Raw genomic sequence first — 18,337 nt, 5'->3', positions numbered from 1 at the left:
AAGAAGGATATAGACAAACTGGAACAGGTTCAAAAGAGGGCAACAAGGATGATCAGGAGACTGGAAACAACGCCCTATGAGGAGAGAGTGAAGGAACTGGGCATATTTAACCTGGAGAAGAGAAGACTGAGGGGAGATATGATAGCACTCTTCAAGTATTTGAAAGGTTGCCACACAGAGGAGGGCCGGGATCTCTTCTCAATGATCCCAGAGTGCAGGACACAGAATAATGGGCTCAAGTTGCAAGAAGCCAGATTTTGACTGGACATCAGGAAAAGCTTCCTAACTGTTAGAGCCATACAACAATGGAACTAATTACTAGAGAGGTAGTGGGATCTCCGACACTGGAGGCATTCAAGAGGCAGCTGGACAGCCATCTGTCGGGAATGCTTTGATTTGGATTCCTGCATTGAGCAGGGGGTTGGACTTGATGGCCTTATAGGCCCCTTCCAACTCTACTATTCTATGAAAATATTTATATAAGCATGACTATCAAATATGTTTATTTATATAACCTGTAAAGATATTTATAGTGCAATCCTATGTTTGTTTACTCAGAAGCAAGTCCCAATGTATTCAATGGGGCTTACTCAACCAGGGAAAACTGCAGCCTCAAGTGATAAGGAACTTGTTCTTTTAACAAGTCCTTTAAGTTGAGAGCTTATCCCAGTCTGCATCTGTGTTGAAATTGCTTTTTAATATGTTTTTAAACTTTTTCTTTAAAAAAAATGTTTTAAAGCTTTTAAAAATGTTTTTAAAGATGTTTTGTTTTAATATATTTTAAAGTCTGTTTTTTATGATTTTTAAAGTGTTTTTAGTGCTTTTGTTTGCTGCCCTGGGCTCCTACTGGGAGGAAGGGTGGGATATAAATAAAATAATAAAAATAAATAAATAAACTTCATTTTTTAAAAAAATGAGTATTAGTTTCCTACATAATAAAAACTGTGATAAACCCTGCCTAATTTCTTTAAAAATAGGGTTGGAGGGAGAGAGATTTACAACACAAACACAAGTCTGCACTTTAGTCACAATCATGAAAGGGCGGGGTGCAGCCAGAGCTTTGAAAAGTTACTTTAAACTACAACTCCCATCAGCCCCAGCCAGCATGGCCACTGGATTGGGCTGATGGGAGTTGTATCTAGAACATGATCTGTTTAAAAAAAAGTTGTGCAGGGGGGGTTTACGTTTTGGTGTATATCTCGGGAATTAGACCACCTAGAAACTTTTTTTAAAAAAATTGAAGCGGAGAGTCCAGAGAGTAAGGGGTGGTAGCCAGAGAGCCGGAGCCCCCCCCCAAAACCAGAGACTCCAGCCGAAAACACACACACCGGGGCACACACACACACAAATCATCGTCACTCACCTCCACAGCTCTTCGCCATTCTGCCTTCCTTGCCCTGGCTTTTTCCTCCGGCGTCCATTTTTTCCTCTCAGAGTCAGACGCTAGCAGGCTCCCCCTGCCTATTCATCTCTTCTATCGTGCCTCCTAACACAGATCACGAGGGAAGAGACAGTCTGCGCAGAGGTCCAATCAGTGTGAGGCACATGTCTTGTGTTAACCAATCACAGCCAGGAGCTGACTTGCCCTTGTTCCCGCCCCCAAGTAACGTCCAACCTAACGTGGAAACGTTAAAGTTGAAACTGAAAAGTAGGGAAATTACTATTCATTCCGTTACTTGCCAAATGTAATGGAATTACCCACTCGTTATTTAAAATTGTAACGAATTAAAAGTAACTCGTTAAAAATAACGAGTTACTTCCAAGCTCTGGTAAAAATGTGCGGGAGCAGTACGGATGAGTGCACTAGCACTGCTATCATCCCCTATTGCTTCCTTGACCCTCAACTAGGGATGGGGGAGAAATTCAATCCAGTTCACTTTTAAAGGTGAACTTACCAAATCCACACTTTCCAAAACAATATGTGAACAGTCATCCGCTGTCATTTTCATTTCTCTGAAATTTGCAATGCAATTCTCCAGCAAAGTCATGTGTACAAAAATGCATATATTAGGGTAAAGTGTGCATATAAATGCATACATAAGTGAAAGTAACATATAATATGCATTGTATTAGGGAACATAGCTTGCAAGCATCTGTATATTTGTCTCAACTGCATACAAAATATGTTTATTCAGAGAAATTCTCACTAAAATGCCAAAAAAGTTTCATAACAAATTCTGTTTTTAAAGAGGTGCAAATGGACTAAATTCAAGATTGGAAAAATGAAAAGCTGAGAAAACCAGAAATTGAGAGATTGTTTATCCTTGCTCAACCCTCTTCACTCTGTTGCCCACCATCAGCTGAGGATGATAGGGACAATGGCAAAGAGAACTAGGACACTTGTGCCTGCTGTCTGTGGCCCAACTCTTCACTGGATTATAATGCCTGCATAGGGCTTTAAGTTCAGGTTTTGTCAAATGGATGGTCCAAGTGGATGGCGTTTTCCTGACTTAGTTCGATGCTAAAAGTTCTTGCTTTGCTGAAAACTTGGCTGCAGAAGAAGGGTAGAATTTGAGGGACTCTGCAGAAAGGTGGCATTTACTGTTATGAATATTGTAATATTTATATGTGATGATGATGATGATAATAAATATATCTAGCCGGAGCAACACTGAAAAATCATTATGCTGGTCCCTTCAGTGTGGTATGATCCTATGCATGGTGACTTAGAAGTAAGTCACATTGTATTAAAAGGAGTGTACTTCTAGGTCCGTTTACATTGGATTGCAGCCTACATCAACTATATGATAAATGCATGAATATCTGTCTATCCTAGGACAAGGCACATGAGGCCACCACCTCGTTCATGCTAAGCAGAAAGAACTCTGTAACAGTGGCAGAACATCTATTTTGCATGCAAAAGGTCCCAAGTTCAATCCCCAGCATCTCCAGGGAGGTTTGTGAAGCCCTGGAGAGCTGTTGCCAGTCTGTATAGACAATAAATGAGTAGATGGACCAATTGTCTGACATTATGAGGCAGATTCCTATGTTGCTAAGGTAAAGTGAGGCTATCGTCCCAATGCCAGACATATATGGGCAGTAGAGGCAGCCTTTCCGGGAGATCAGACCTATGTGTGCCACAGGTCTGTCACACATCCTCTAAACCAGTGGTTCCCAACCTTTATGAGCACGGGACCCCCTTTATAAGCTGAAAAAAAATCATGACCCCCTCCCCTAGGGAGGCAGGCTGGCTGCCAGGAAGGAAGGGGGAAAGCAGCCTTTCTATGCAGCCTTGCTTCTTTTTGCTTCACAAAAAGCCCTCTCCTCTCATTCTAAGTAAGGGCACTGTCAGTAGCGGCAGTGCAAGGAGACAGGAATCAGTGATAGTAATCCCCTCTTCTTCCTGGTAGCTCCACCCTCAGCCTTCTTTGGCATCTACCATGTATTTTATAGGCAGATGCCTGCCCTTAGTGCACCTGAAAGACTCTCTGGCGCTTCAGCAAAAGGCCTCCCCTCTCGTTTGGAGCAAGGGGGAGGTGTCATCTGCAGCGCCAGTGGGAAGCATACAGTGTAGAAGGAGTGAAGACTTTTTAAAAAAATTAATAAATAATTCATTTCTTTACTATTCACGGCCCCCTCTGGATTACTTCGCGGCCCCCCTGGGGGTCCCGGCCCCCAGGTTGGGAACCACTGTTCTAAACCAGTATTCTTGAACCTTGAGTCCCCATATGTTGTCGGACAACAACTGTCATAATTCCAGCCAATTTAGCTAATGGTCAGGGATAATGGGAGTTGTAGTCTGACAACACCTGGGGACCCAAGGTTCAAGAACACTGCTCTAAACCTAGCCTGCTACCCTCAGGTGCCCTGGTGGACATTATTGTATTGCTAATGTTGAAGTCAGATTGACCTGCCAGTCAGCTTATGTACATGGAATGGGCATGTATATGGAAAAAAATGAAAACAATAACAGTAGAATGGCACTACACATATCAATAAAGCCAAGTAAAGATAAAATATACAGCATTAATAATTCCTTCAAACCGAATGTGAGAGGGAGGATTTTCCAGTTTTGCAACAATTTTGTCTCCCATTCTAGTCCTTGTCCCAGAGCTTGAGGAATTCCACCATCATTCCAGTTGCAGGTCTATGCTCTCTAATATAAACTACAAACACACCCCATGGTGCAGAAAAGTCCAACGCTGATGATTCCCTCTTTGTTACTCACAATCTGCAAGTCAGTTTTTCAGCCGTTGCCGTATTCCAGAGGCAGGTGATCCAATTTCCTGTTGTTAGAACAACCAAGGTTATTGACCATTGCCTCAGGTAGCAATATGTCTTAGGCTAGCCTCGCTGGAACAGGCAGGGCCCTCTTATATGCAAAGCTGTATCATTGAGAGTGCATTCATGGATGATAGGTCTTACCAGTTTTAAACCTGTCTCACGAAAAGTTAAGAACTGTATAGTGCTTCTAAAAAAGTAATAATGATCCATCGCTCACCCCACATATTAATCAATACTGCTTAATTGCTTCAGAATTGCAGTGGAAAGCCCTGGGACATCTTCCACCCACCCTTGAGGGGCTTAAGATTTCTCCATATTGGTATTCTACAAAGCACGAGGTTTCATTTTTATTCAACTCTTACACTTGGCAGCTTTTACCGGTATGCCTATTAACTTTTATAGGTGTCATACATTTTTATGTTAATCCATCCACTCTGTGTATGGTGAGAAGCCTGACTTCTGTTCATCAGATTGATGTACATGAAAAAATTATTGCAGGCCTTCAAAATAGTTAAAAGGGCTCCCCCCCTTTTTTTGTTTAACAACAATTTATTTGCATGCTTCCTTTTATAATAAAAAGAAATCTTCAAATTTATTACTGCTGTTAATTCCTTGCTATATCCATTTAGATTTTGGAATTTGTACAGTTTATCCTTCATTTCTCACTCTGCTGTGACACAGGCCAGGCTTTCAAAGTGTATCGGGCCACATGAGGCTTATAAAAATCAACGAGGCTGAACTTTGAGCAGAACTGGAACCAACTAGAATTTGGCCTTGGGACCCTGCCTAAGAATTTAGTCTTTGGTTTCCATCAAAATCTGCTTAAAGTGAAATTTGAAGAAACTTTAAGGGTCTCCAGCTTCAGGCAAATTATCCGTGGAATTTTAAGGGGTCAAAAGAATTTCTATAGAAGAGAAAAAACATATCTGATCTTCTACCCATACCTAAGTAGCTATTAGTTTTCATTTAAAGTGAAATTCATTACTGCCACTTGAAGATTTCTTTTCAAATTAAAGTGTAGAACATCTAAGGAATTTTCAGGGAAGTCAAAGCAATTTTTGATACAAGTAATGGAAGCATTTTACATATCCTCATTCAGGGCCAGCCCTACCGTTAGACAGAGTGAAGTAGCCATCTAAGGCAGCAGATGCTAGGGGACAGGGAGCAGCAGTGGAATGTTAGAGCTGTGTATGTCATGCTGTCTGTCCTGAATCCCCTAAAATGTCTTGGACCAGTCCTGCCTCTATTTCAGACTTTCCTAATTTTGTGCAGATATTGTTACACAAAAGTTGATTTGCTTCCGTGAGCGATGCTTCATTACTGATTGCATAGAAATAGTGTTCAGATAACACTGTCAGCATGCATCTCTTCCTCAAAGCAAAAGCAGCTTACAACCCAAAGTAAATATTGCATTATAGTAAAACTATAATTACAAAACAATAAAAATCTTTAAAAAACCAGCAGCATAAACAGCAAAATAGACTATTGTATAATCAAACCCTAAAGCAAGAGTGGGTCAAAACAAAATAACAGTTCAGTTTTGACCATGGCCCCAATAACTTGTGTTTTTAAATATATGTGTGCATGTGAATTCACATGAACATATATCATAGGATAAATATTTCTTTTCTGGCTCTGAATTTGTGGTCTCGTTTGTGTTCCTATAATGTCCAGCTGAGTATTTCTCAGAGAACCAGTAGAAGCCCCATTACATCTGGCAGAGTAAGATGCTTGATTACAGGCAATGAGTCCATAACATTAATTAATGTTCACAACCTCTAGTTAGAGAGGGAAGGTAGTGGAGCATAGCCTGCCATTTCTAGGTTTGTCTCTATTGTACAATCTCAGCTAGACTTCTGGCTTACTGACAGAAGGAAATGAAGTGAAATGGATCACTTTAGTCTTCTGTAAACAGCTTACAGTTTTTATGAAACTGGTTATTTGTTAATGATCTAGCAGTTGTTGCAGCGGTGGTTGGTCTATAGAAACTGAGCATGCATTAGGGATTGAAAATAAGATGTGTACTTCAGTGGAGCAAGAAGCGCTGGGGGAATTATTTTCCTTGGAAAATTTAGGATTGCATTCAGTTAAGTCCTACTCAAAATAGTGCTAGTGAAATAAATGAACCCAAGATAGTCATGCCATTAACTTCAATGGGTCTTCTTTGAGTAGGACGCAATGTTGAATTTAGTCCCTTTGCCTCCAGCTTCAGTTATAAAACATGGTCCATATACAGTCCTCTTCTTTCTGATTGTATTTTTCGCAGCAGAAAGGAAAGACTGTGTTTCTGAACTTTTAAACTTTTAATACATACATCAGTTAGCAGTTGAACAGCAGACTAAGCAGACCTATGGGTCTCCTGGCCATAGTCTTCCCCTATTGTGAGATACACGGCATTATTAAGTAAATTATAGTAATGATTTCTAAATTTGCATATATATGCATAAATTAGGATGTATAAATTTTATGCAAATATGTATTAACTTTTGTCCACTTTTGGAGGGGCACTGGATAAGTGGCCACTCTGGTTGCAATCCTGGAGGCCCTGGATCCTTAGGAGGATGGAGACAATCACAGAAATTCATAGAAGTGATTGGCAAAGCAGAGAGAAGCATATAGCAGCTCCAGTGATGATCTCCAGATGCCACATCTCACATACACAGAGAAGTCCAATCCTTTCTTGAAGCATCTGATCCTCTTGGCCTCTCAGCCACCCCTTTTTTTTGCTGCTACCACCTACTTAACACATAATAGAGCTATGGCAGGGAGGGTCCCATCCTCCCCATAATCACCTATATGTATATGGTCTTCCTCCAAGGAGCGCAGGGCAGCATATGTGGTTCACCCATCGTAATTCTCACAACAGCCCTACAAGGCAGGTTGGGGTTAGGGATGGGTGAATCTGTTAATTTTGGTTTCTCATTTTTTCCAATCATAAGTTCAGCTCTCCTCCACGTTGCCACATCAATCTGAACATTTTTTATCAGAGAAACTTATCAGAGAATTTCTCTTAATATACAGAGCTTCTATGCGATTTTGCCTAATATAATGCATTTTCAATGTTATTTTCACTAATATGTGCATTTTCACACACACTTTACCTTAGAATCTGCATTTTTATTACATTACATGTATATAAAAGACCCTCCGTGGTGCAGAGTGGTAAGCAGCAGTAACGCAGCCGAAGCTCTGCTCACGGCCGGAGTTCGATTCCAACGGAAGGAGGAAGTCGAATCTCCGGTAAAAGGGGTCGAGGTTCACTCAGCCTTCCATCCATCCATGGTTGGTAAAATGAGTACCCGGCATATGCTGGGGGATAAATAAAGACCGGGAAAGGAACTGGCAAAACCACCCCATATATACGGTCTGCCTAGTAAACGTCGCAAGACATCACCCTAAGAGTCGGAAATGACTCGCACTATAAGTGCGGGGACACCTTTACCTTTACATGGGTGGAGAACTGCATTGCAAAATTCAGCAAAGTGCAAATTTTGAAGAATGGCATTGTTTCAGTTCACATATTATTTCAGAAAGTATGAATTAGGTAGGTTCACCTTTAAATGAATGCCTCCCCATCAAGGTGAAAGAAAATGATTGGCCAAAGGGCATCCAGTGAACTCCAGCTAGTGACAGAGTTCAGGTAGCTTTTGCCATAGTGCCAATGTTGCCTCCCCCAGCCCCAACCTAAGCCAGGGCAGGGCCCAGCCCTGCTTATGAGAGCTGAGCTTGGCTCTTACTTAAAAGCAGAAGCAGCAGCACCACTGAAAAGCTTTTGGGAGGATGGTGGATGCCAGTGCAATGAGGTTGGGGTAGTCACAGGGGACCTTCCAAGCTCTTGGGGCCCTTGGTCAGTGCCCAGCCTGCCCAACCCCTGGCACTGGGTGTGAGTGAAATTTATGGCCAAACAGAGTTTTGAACCTGAGCCTTTCCTCATTGGGTCATTTATAATCTAATTTAGACACAGATTTAAGTGTGGAGGTCCTTTTAATTAACCCATTTTAAATGGACCAATAATGTAATGGACTTTTGTGTTGAGGCTGGGTCCTGAGATGTACCATTTCAGAAAGTATTTTGAATGCTCCCTCCAAATAAATAAATAAATCCTGCAAATATAAGCATAATATCCCAGAGACAAAGCTTATAGCCCAGGCCATTTTCTCCAGTGTTGTTTTTTCTATTTGCAGGATTGAGGAGGAAACAGAGAAATGGTATGTCCCATCAGCATTCTGAAGTATCCATTCAACCCCTTCCAGATTTTATCACCTCATTCTGTAGCATGTGTAGAGTAGACCAGACCAGTGTGACAAGTCCCCACTTAGAATGACTAAGGCTGCTGTCCAGTACATGTCTACTCATAAGTAAGCTCGACTGGGTTCAACAGGACTTACTTGTAGATAAGTGTGTATTGGATTGCAGCCTATTGCCTCTTATTTATTATTATGTTACTTATTTAAATCATTTCTATGCCATTTTTTTTAAAAAAACCTCAAACCTAAATTAAAGCATCAAACAACTTAAATTGAAGAATCAAACAAAACATTACAACATTTGAAAATAAAACATTACAGATGAAGGTAAAATATAATCCACGCATTCAAAGCAGCATAATTAACAGAAAAATAAAGTATTCCTTTAAACATAACATTAAGAATAAAAATAAAATACAAAGCTACAATAAATGTCACAAAACAGCAAACTTAAATAACTAAAAGTAACAGATAGAAGCTGCACCCCTGCCCTGTAACCTCTCTTAGCTATATCCTTAGCAATCTTCCACCTCCAAGCCTGACTCTCATTCATTCCCACCAACCATACAGATAATGAATCCCCAGCCAACCAGTTATTAAAGAGCAAATGTTTGGTCTGCAAAAATACATAGCAGCATCAAGCTTGATTTACAACCAGCCCATTCACCAGCCTGCACACGGCAACGTAACCATTCACTCCCTGTCTCTCCCTCATGCTTTAGTGATAAATATATCCCCCTTTATATATATATATATAAAAGTTAGATGTAAAACATGAAATGATTTGCATCCTTTGTCGTTCATTTTTTCGGAATTGTCTTGCTTAATCCCATTCAGAAGAATTTCCTGTATGTTGTACTTCTATTTATTCATTGTGTTTGTTATTGGCCATAGATAGCATGATCAAACCCCGCAATGTAGTGGACCTGTGATACCTTTTAAGACACAAACTGATATGCGATTCATACAACTGCTCAAAATGCTGTAGAATTTCAGAGGCGCAAGCTGTAGAGAAACCAACCAATCTACTTAAAAGCCCCTTATAATCTCATTCACTTATTATGGAGCTGCTGAGCGTGAATACAGAAGGTTATGTGATGGTGTTATTCATCCTGCTTTTGGCAGGGCAAGTACTCTCTCACTCTCATTCTCTCCAGCTTGGGAGCCGATGGGAAAGGAGGAGGGGATGTTGGCAAACTTGTAAGGGGTGGCTTGAGGTCAGTGGTTTGTAGCTGCAGAAGGGAGAGTGCAAGAGAAACAAATGAAAAGCATCCCCATTCCCAAGAGGTGCATATCTGATGGGATTTACTGCAACATAACCTAATACTGTAAGCAGTAGAGGCAGCTACCAATGGAGAAACAGGAATCCAAACTGACTAAATGTCTATTGAAACTGATAGTTGAGAGCATCTGACTAAATATTATAAGAAGGAACTGGAGTTTCTTTGATATTTAAGCCTTATTTGGGCATGAGTCCCTCACACGATTAACAATCACATTAGGAGAGCATGTCCTAACCCCCATTCTCCTCCACGCTTCCATGCAGTATTTCACATCTTGGAGGCATGGGCAGTGGGGGAGGACTGACAGGATGCGATGGTGGTTCTCTCCCTCATATGATACAAGCCATAAAAGGGAGTGAAACGAGAGATGCTTGGGGAAATTGATGTTTGCTGATTCCTATATGCCCCAACTCCAAAGTCCAGCAGCAATCAAGACTCGGATTCAGAGGCTACAGAATCTCAAGCTAAGCAATCAGATCAGGAGATGGCTGAGGCTAGTGGATGAACCTCCCTCCTGTACCTCTAGGGTCCTAGCTTGGACCTTCATGGGCATCTTCTCCTGAGCCTGAGGAATTAAATGCCTTCTACAGGACCCCACTGGTCCAGCAGCACAGGAAGTGCACTTGGAATGGTGGAGGAGGAGTAGGGAGTGCTGACTTTCAGACCAGAGGGTTGGTGGCTAGGAATATAAATTTAGCCACAATGGGGCGGAGCCAAGGAGAGGAAGTCCAGGGTGGGGCAGAGGCTTAAAAAGGCTCAGTCTGCACTCAACTTTTGTTGAAACCAGTTGCTCATTCTGACTTATCTGTGGTCCTGCAACTTCTGACCTGCCGGCATTATACTTGAACACAGCACTATAGGAATTATAATCCCACACTCCTAAAACGAATGTGTAGATTAGATTTTAGCTCTCCACCAGATTCCACATTCTCAAAATGTTGTGATACAGATCTCAGCAGTTTAGACTAGCACTGCCCCAAACAATTCCCCTGCTCATATGGATGACCATTGCCCCCTCCCCCCAATGAAAATGCAGGTCAATTTCTGCTGTTTTCAGGGGGAATGAGACATTTCCCCAAAGCTTTTGACATGATGGTGGCTCGTTTTACTTGTTGTTTTGAGAAGGTAGCCAATATGTTTATCAGCCGAAAATATCAACATAGCATTAGTTAAGATGTATCAAAATATGCATTTAAATGTGTCTTTTGAGAGAAAATGTGCATATACATGCCTACTTTTGAGAAGATTTTTTGTAATTAATGCAGACACAGAATGAACTGGAATTATGGGTCAGAACTTGTGAAAGTGACTCAGACTGGAAACTGGGACATTTTCTGTGTGCATCTTTAGTTACCTCAGGAGTGCTTCTCTCCCCTCAGGAAAAACAACATGAAAATCTCAACCTATACAGGAGCAATATTCAGTAGGCTAAGTAAAATCAGTAGGCTAAGTAAGAGTCTTTGAAATCATTCTAAATAGCATTGTCGCTACCCCTTTCTGTGGGGAATGATTTGCCTTCCAGAGTCAGCTTAGGTAGCAGCGGGACATTGTCAGCGAATGACAGGCAGGCAGTATTATGGAAAGCAGCATGTGCAGAAATTTAGAAATTTCACAGGACTCCATTTAATAGAGGTAGCATTTCTGGCAGGGTGAAACTAACTGAATACATTTCTAAAGTAACATACATGCTTGCCTTTCTAACAGCAGCAGCAGCAACAACAACAACGACAAATCATTTGCTTTTTCCTTAGGCCAGCCAGAGAGTTGGTGCTTATGTAGTTGGCAAACAGGTCTTTATCTGAAAGTACTGACTCCTGTGCCATTCTTTGCTGGGCTGCAAAGTAATTTCAGTCAACAGCTTGTCTGTGGGAAATACTGTGGGCTGTTTCATATCGTTTTTAGGAGTGATGGGGGCCTGCCTACTTAGGATTTAGACTTTCATTTATTTTACTTTTTGGCAGACTGGGAGAGATCAGGTGGGTGGCAGATGGTATGGCTGACAGGAGCCATATAAATGTGTAGGCTCTCCTTTCCCCCAAATCAAGACCAATTGATTAACCCGGCAGCTTTGTTTTTACTGGGCAAACATCAGCAAATCGGGCTATGGGGCTTGTCCTCTTTTCCATCCTCTAACTGGGCAATAACTCCCAGGAGTCTTGACTCCAAGCAGCTTTTCAAGCTTCTGTCTGAATTACGGCTGCAATTCTAACCTGTGTGTGCAACTAAATAATTCTAAAAAATGGAAAGTAGGAAGGTATTGAGCAGTTTAAATATTTATGGCCCCCAGTTAAACTGAGGCTGGACACTGGGCAAAAGAACCTATTTTTACCAGTAGCTGGCTTCATACATCACTAGTCAAGTATACGAACACATTGTAAATGAAAGGCATGAAGCTATGTGTGCTTGCAACCATATTGGCAGGTTTTTGATTTTTATGTCTTTTGGAGATCATCTAACTCAAAGGAACGTAGGTGCCTGCTTTATAACAGGTCAGACTAGTTGTCTATCTAGCACAGTATTCTTTGTTCTGGTTGGCAGCAACTCTCCTAGGTCTCAGGTAGAGATCTGTCAATCGCCCTGTGTAATGGGCTTGATATAGGTTTTAAAAGTTCTCATTATTGCAGGTATTGCTATGTAGTTTGCTTATTTTATAGAATGTGTATTGCAAAAGAGCGAAAGGGTTTTTGGAAAAGGGTTTGTCTGCCCCCTTTCCTGTGTAAAGCAGTGAGTTTCTGTGAAAGTTTTATAGCAGAGTGCAGGGAGATAAGGTGCCTGGGAAGGCAGCCAACACTTCATTATATTTGTAAACATGTGATAACTTCAGATATCAGTTGAAGCAGCTGCCAGAATGCTGTTTAACACCATTTCAGGTGTTCCATTTTGGGGTGAGTCTGAGAGAAACATAGCAACCAGAACTGCTAGAAAGGCACACCTGGTTAAGTTAACTAGTTAAATCAACTAATGGTTAACAAAAAGTTTAGCTAGTTACACTTGCTGTCTCTGGCAGAGGGTGCAGAGAGGCAGCACAGAGGGAAGGCAGCTGATAACGCTATGGGAAAACGCCCCCTGTCTGATAAGAAAGTGTATAAAAATCTGTCCTGCCCAGAGTGTGAGACACAAGACGGAGGCGAGACTGGAATTAATTCTTGTTTTATTAGAGTAATGGTTACATCAAAAGCAGTGCGCTTGATAGACTTAACTATACTAACTCACTACTGCTCCTAACTAAGCTACCTTGGCATACTCTGCATCATGTGAAGAAAGTTGACTCAGCACCCCAATCAGGGAAGGTCTTCACTCGTAATCTCTTACTCCTCTGCAGTTCCACCTTCTGGCCAACCCGCTTTTCGTGACATCTCACGTGGGGCGAAGGGGGGGCAAGCCGCCGGCTCATCTGACAGTACAGGCTCGATAGGTGCCTGCTCGGCTTCAGGAAGCGGGGAAGCATTTGAAATGCCAGGCAGGGAGTCCTGGGGGGGTGGAGTTGGTGCACATGCCAGGTTATCCCCCAACGGCTCTGTTGGGGCGCCTGTAGGTGGAGTGAGGTCTGGTTTGGTGGGATGACTGTCCATGGGAACTGGCAAACTGTCAACTCCACCCCCTCCCTCATTGTCCTCGAAAACCTCATCTACCTCTGATTCCTCCTCCTGCTCTATCTGGGGAAGCTGGGGCTTGACCGACTCCCCTCCCTGATCCTCCTGGGAGAGCTGGGACTCAACAAAATCCAAGTCCCACTAGGCTCGGTACCTATTTCCGGCTGGAGGTAGGTTGAAGAAGGTCTGCAGGAATAATGATTCCATCTCTGTCATCTGATGGGTGAGATGTATTCCCATGTACTTTGTAACTTTGCCTCTGTAACAAGACTTTGAGTTCTAACCCAGTTATTTCATCTATGGTAACCTAAGTAAGTAAATTGTACCTTCAGGGTCTTATACTTTAAAGTTGTACAGCAAACCTCTTTCTTGTTGATTTGTATTCTTATTTTCTGTTCCTGCTATGATGGCTAAGGAGACTTAGAATGCATTTTAATAGTTGTAGTGTGTAAGATACGAATAAATAACATATATTATAAGACTGTTCTGCTGTCTGAAGTCTGACTCCCAAATAAAAAAATTCTGGTACCTCCCAAGACCCAAGAATCCACCTTCTTTTAATGACTGATGCTGGAAATCTGTGAGCTTAGGTGATCTAATGTTCAACACAGAAGAACTCTTGAGTATATACGGACAAAGGGAGAAAGCAAGAACCCTCAACCCTGTGAGTTCATAGGAAAGAAAGTCAACCTTGCCAATATCATCTGCTTCTAATCCTTGTAGCTGGAGATTCTGGTGAAACTGAGACCCTCAATATGAAAAGTATGTGCTCTGCCACTAGCAGTAGCCCCTACCATCAACATGAGTGCTTCCTTTTTTTTTTTTTTTCAATAATTTTTATTCAGATTTTCATAAAACATACAAGACAAAATCATAAAACATTCAAAGACAAAAAACAAAATCAAAAATAATTAAACAAAAAGAAAAAAAGAAAAAAAAAAACAAAAAAAAAAAATAAAGAGTAAAATATTGACTTCCCATTTGTCAAAGATCAAATCAGTTATAAGTCTATAATATATAACAATCCTGTCTCTTAAGTCATATTATAAAATCACTTTCCTCCAGTAGTTATCTTACTTAATCATCAAATCTCATAAACATTACTTTATTCTTTCCACAAAAAGTCAAAGAGAGGTTTCAATTCTTTAAGAAATATATCTATCAATTTTTTTTTCCAGATAAGCATATCGATTAATCCATCTCATTACTAATTATGATAATCTTATTGTCATAACCATAGTCAAAATAAACATTTCAATTAATCCATCACATCAGAATCTGTTAGGTTCAATAATTTCAGTAGCCATTGTTCTATTATCTCTATTAGTTCCATTTTCCATCTTCCATCTTCAGTAGTCTTGTTAAGTCCAGTAATTTCAATATCCAATCTTCCATTATCAGTATTCCATAATAATCTTGCTGTCAAAGCCATAGTCATATAGTAAGAGTCTGATGGGAATTACCTCTATCCCAAATATTTTCTTGCCATCCATTCTGAATAGGTTGCTGAAATACTGCTGTAAAATCATATCTCTGTTCTTTTTTTCAAAATACACTGGGTCATCTCTTAAAAGTTTTTCCATTGTCACATGGCTGCAGTTAATTCCATAGATTTTCTCTATATTGGGCTCCATCACATCATTCCAGTCCAGAAGATTATCCATGCCATTGATAACTTTATCTCTAGAATCTTCATTCATTTCTTCAGAGATAACATTGAGTTCCAAACAATAGATTTTATTTCTAAAGTCCATAGACTCCAAATCTTGTTCCTGTTCCACGTTGGTTCCAATCTCCGGGATCTCCTCTCTCACAGGGACCCCTATTCCAGTCTCCAGGGTCTCCTCTCTCACAGGGACCCCTGTTCCAATCTCCGGGGTCTCCTCTCTCACAGGGACCCCTTCCAGGGTCACCTCTCTCACAGGGACCCTTATATCTTTAATCTCCTGCTTCATTTTACTCAATTCAATTTTCGTTATCTCAATCTCATCCATTATTTTCTGAAACATAGTTATTTCCAGATTTTCAGCCACTTTCTTAATTGCCATTTTAAAAGAAAAATATAGGAAAACCACTTCTTATTTCAGCAACAATTGGGTTAATACTCCAAACTTGGTGACATCACAGTATAAACAGAGCAGACAGCCTTATCTCTCCAATAGTTAAGTAAACAAAATGCAGTTCCCAGGATCGAAACAATTAATGGCAATCGTCAAGAAACAGATTCGTCAAAATAAAATAGACCAAAAAGAGAGTAGTCTCAAAACAGTATAATATTTTTCAAGATAAAAATCTGGAATAGAAATCCCTCTTCTGTGTATATCTTTAGAATGCAAATCCAGGACAGCTTTTTGCAACAAAAACAGAGATAAGCTATTAATTAGTGCGTAGCAGAGAGAAGTTATGGCTCCCCAGTGAGATGTCAAAAACTGATCAATCTGGCAAATCTCTTTTAAACAGCAACAATTTAAGTCAAGTAAAAGAAAAATATAGAAAGAAGGGTGCTTGCCTGTTAGTGCGTTCTCTCTTAGAAGATAAGATGAACGTTCGCTTTAACAGATAGAGCTTGCTGTTGAAAATCCGTCCCACCTTCGTCGGCTGGACCTCGTCCCATAAATTAATGAGATCTGGTCGTCCCAACAAAAATAGGCTTTGAGGTTAATCTCTTCGTTTCTCCCTACCCGGGAGAAGTTTAATCAGTCAAAAAAAAAAGAAAAAACTGACTGATATATCTGAATAAGCTTCTTTTGAGGCAGGAGCCCGTCTCAAAAGCAGGCACAGGCTAAGTCACCCTTCCCGGAAGAGCAACATGAGTGCTTCCAAGTGTCCTCTCAAGCCACGGGAAGTCCCGGAGGCTCCTTGGTTTTCGAGGTGATGAAGCAAGCAGGATGACACCTAGCGCATAGGTGGTGCAAGTCCCAGCATTAATCTGACTGAATAGAGGTACAAGTACACAGCCAGACCTATCATATGGCAGTGGTAGTAGCAAAAGAACCATATCTCTTAGCCTTTGTTGCATCCTCAGTGAATCACCCAGCAGAGATACTTAGAGCAGTAAATTGGCTGGTCAAGACCAGCACCATATCATTAGCTATGGACCTCTCAATAGCCTGCTTTGAGAGATTTGTGAATGACTTTGAGAGCAAAGTTGCTCAGATCTATGCCAGACTTGATGACACACTTAGTTCAGGCCCACTGAAGGTCTCTGGAACAGTTTCAAGTTCCACCTTGTTTCAGTTGTTGCAGCCTTAGAATATGACTGAGGCTAACTATGTGCACTCTCAATCCCTGTCCATCATGGCTGGTAAAATCTAGTAGGAGGGGATTGACTGGAGAGATATATGCCCACCACATTGAAAGAGGTGGTGGTATGGCCCCTCTTGAAGAGGCCTTCCCTGGATCCAACATTTTAGATAACTGCCACCCACTTTCTAGTATTTCCTTCCTGGGGAAGGTGACTGAGAGGGTGGATGCAAGTCAGCTGCAGGCATTCCTTGAGGAAGCAGATTATTTGGATCCATTTCAGTCTGGTTTCAGGCCTGCTTTTGGCACTGAAACAGCCTTGGTCACCCTGATTTATTATCTTTATTGGGAGAGTCAGAGGAAATGTGACCCTGCTGATTCTCCTTAACCTCTTAGCAGCTTTTGACACTATTCACCACGGTGTCCTTCTGGAGTGACTCAGGAGGGTGAGAGCTGGAGGCACTGTACTACAGTGCAGAGCTTGGAAAAGTTACTTTTTAAAACTACAACTCCCATCAGCCCCAGCCAGCATGGCCACTGGATTGGGCTGATGGGAGCTGTAGTTCAAAAAAGTAACTTTTCCAAGCTCTGCTACAGTGGTTCTGCTCCAACCTGCAGGGTCACTGCCTGAAAGCAGTACTAGGAAACTGCTGTTCAACTCAGTTGGACTGCGGGGGTCCCACAAAGATTGATTCTGTCTCCTGTGTCATTCAAAATCTAGATGAAAACATTGGAAGCTGTCATCTGGGGATTTGGAGCATGATACCATCACAGCTCTGCATACAAAAATGTTTCACAGAAGTAATTTACACTAAAATGCTGAGGATTCATGAGGATGTTTGAAAAAAACAAATTGCACATTGCTGCAGAACTGCGGAGACCTGAACTGGAAAAATGAGAAACTGAGAACCCAAATCGACAGATCCACCCATCCCTAATTCCATCTGAATTAGGAGAGGCTGTGTAGGAGTTGGACCAATGCCTGAAAGCATGGTGGACTGGATGGTGGGCAATACTTTTAACTGAATCCTGATAAGATGGTGGTGCTGTGGACAGGTGGTTCTCGTGTCCAGGAATTAGGTGGATGACCTTTTCTGGAAGGGTTTGCACATACACACACCCTGAAGGAGCACATTTGCAATTTGGGAGAACTCTTGGATTCCAACTTGGTAAATCAGGCAGCCCAATGGGAGTATGTTTCACAAGTCCCGAAAGCATTGCATTGGCTGCCAGTGAGCTACCAGGCCCAGTTCAAGGTATCCTAAATGGTTTTGGACTCAAGTACTTAAAATAGCACCTTCCCCAGTATCATCTTCCATATTCCTGCTTTCTCGCCACTCTCTCAAGTTCAGAACTCTTCTTATCATCAGACACATTCTGTTAACCATCGTTTTAGATCCAGGGTTGCTGAAGAATTCCAATGTATAGTCAATATTCTTCTGTAACTACACTGTTCTCTTGTTTTTCCCTTGGCTCACCACTGGGTTGACAACCCCCAGACCAAACTGCATTAACTCCCTACTGCTTCCCATTTTAGCCTTGTAGGCAGAGTCTGCCAAACTGTCTCATTAACAGCTCTGTTACAAGCTACATTCTCACAGTTCCCACTCCTCCTTCAGGGATTGTCACTCCCTCTTTAGCCTGCCTAGAATGCCCCTCCGCACCTGTTCTGCTAGCTGCCATTTTATCTCTCACCTGATAAGGTGTTGCCTATCTGTCAGCTCTCATAAACCACCCAATTAGTAAT

The 18,337-nt window shown here is 41.5% G+C and overlaps 1 protein-coding gene across 1 annotated transcript in view; it reads left to right on the top strand.

The window, feature by feature from the left end:
* Positions 1-18,337, top strand: part of GRID2 (glutamate ionotropic receptor delta type subunit 2) — an 887,701-nt gene that overhangs the window by 44,622 nt on the left and 824,742 nt on the right. The gene's annotated exons all lie outside the window — the stretch shown is intronic.

This window comes from Rhineura floridana, chromosome 9 (assembly GCF_030035675.1).
Source record: "Rhineura floridana isolate rRhiFlo1 chromosome 9, rRhiFlo1.hap2, whole genome shotgun sequence".
Taxonomy (NCBI): domain Eukaryota; kingdom Metazoa; phylum Chordata; class Lepidosauria; order Squamata; family Rhineuridae; genus Rhineura; species Rhineura floridana.
The sequence above is the reverse complement of the archived record's forward strand: the minus strand, read 5'-3'. Positions and strand labels throughout refer to the sequence as shown.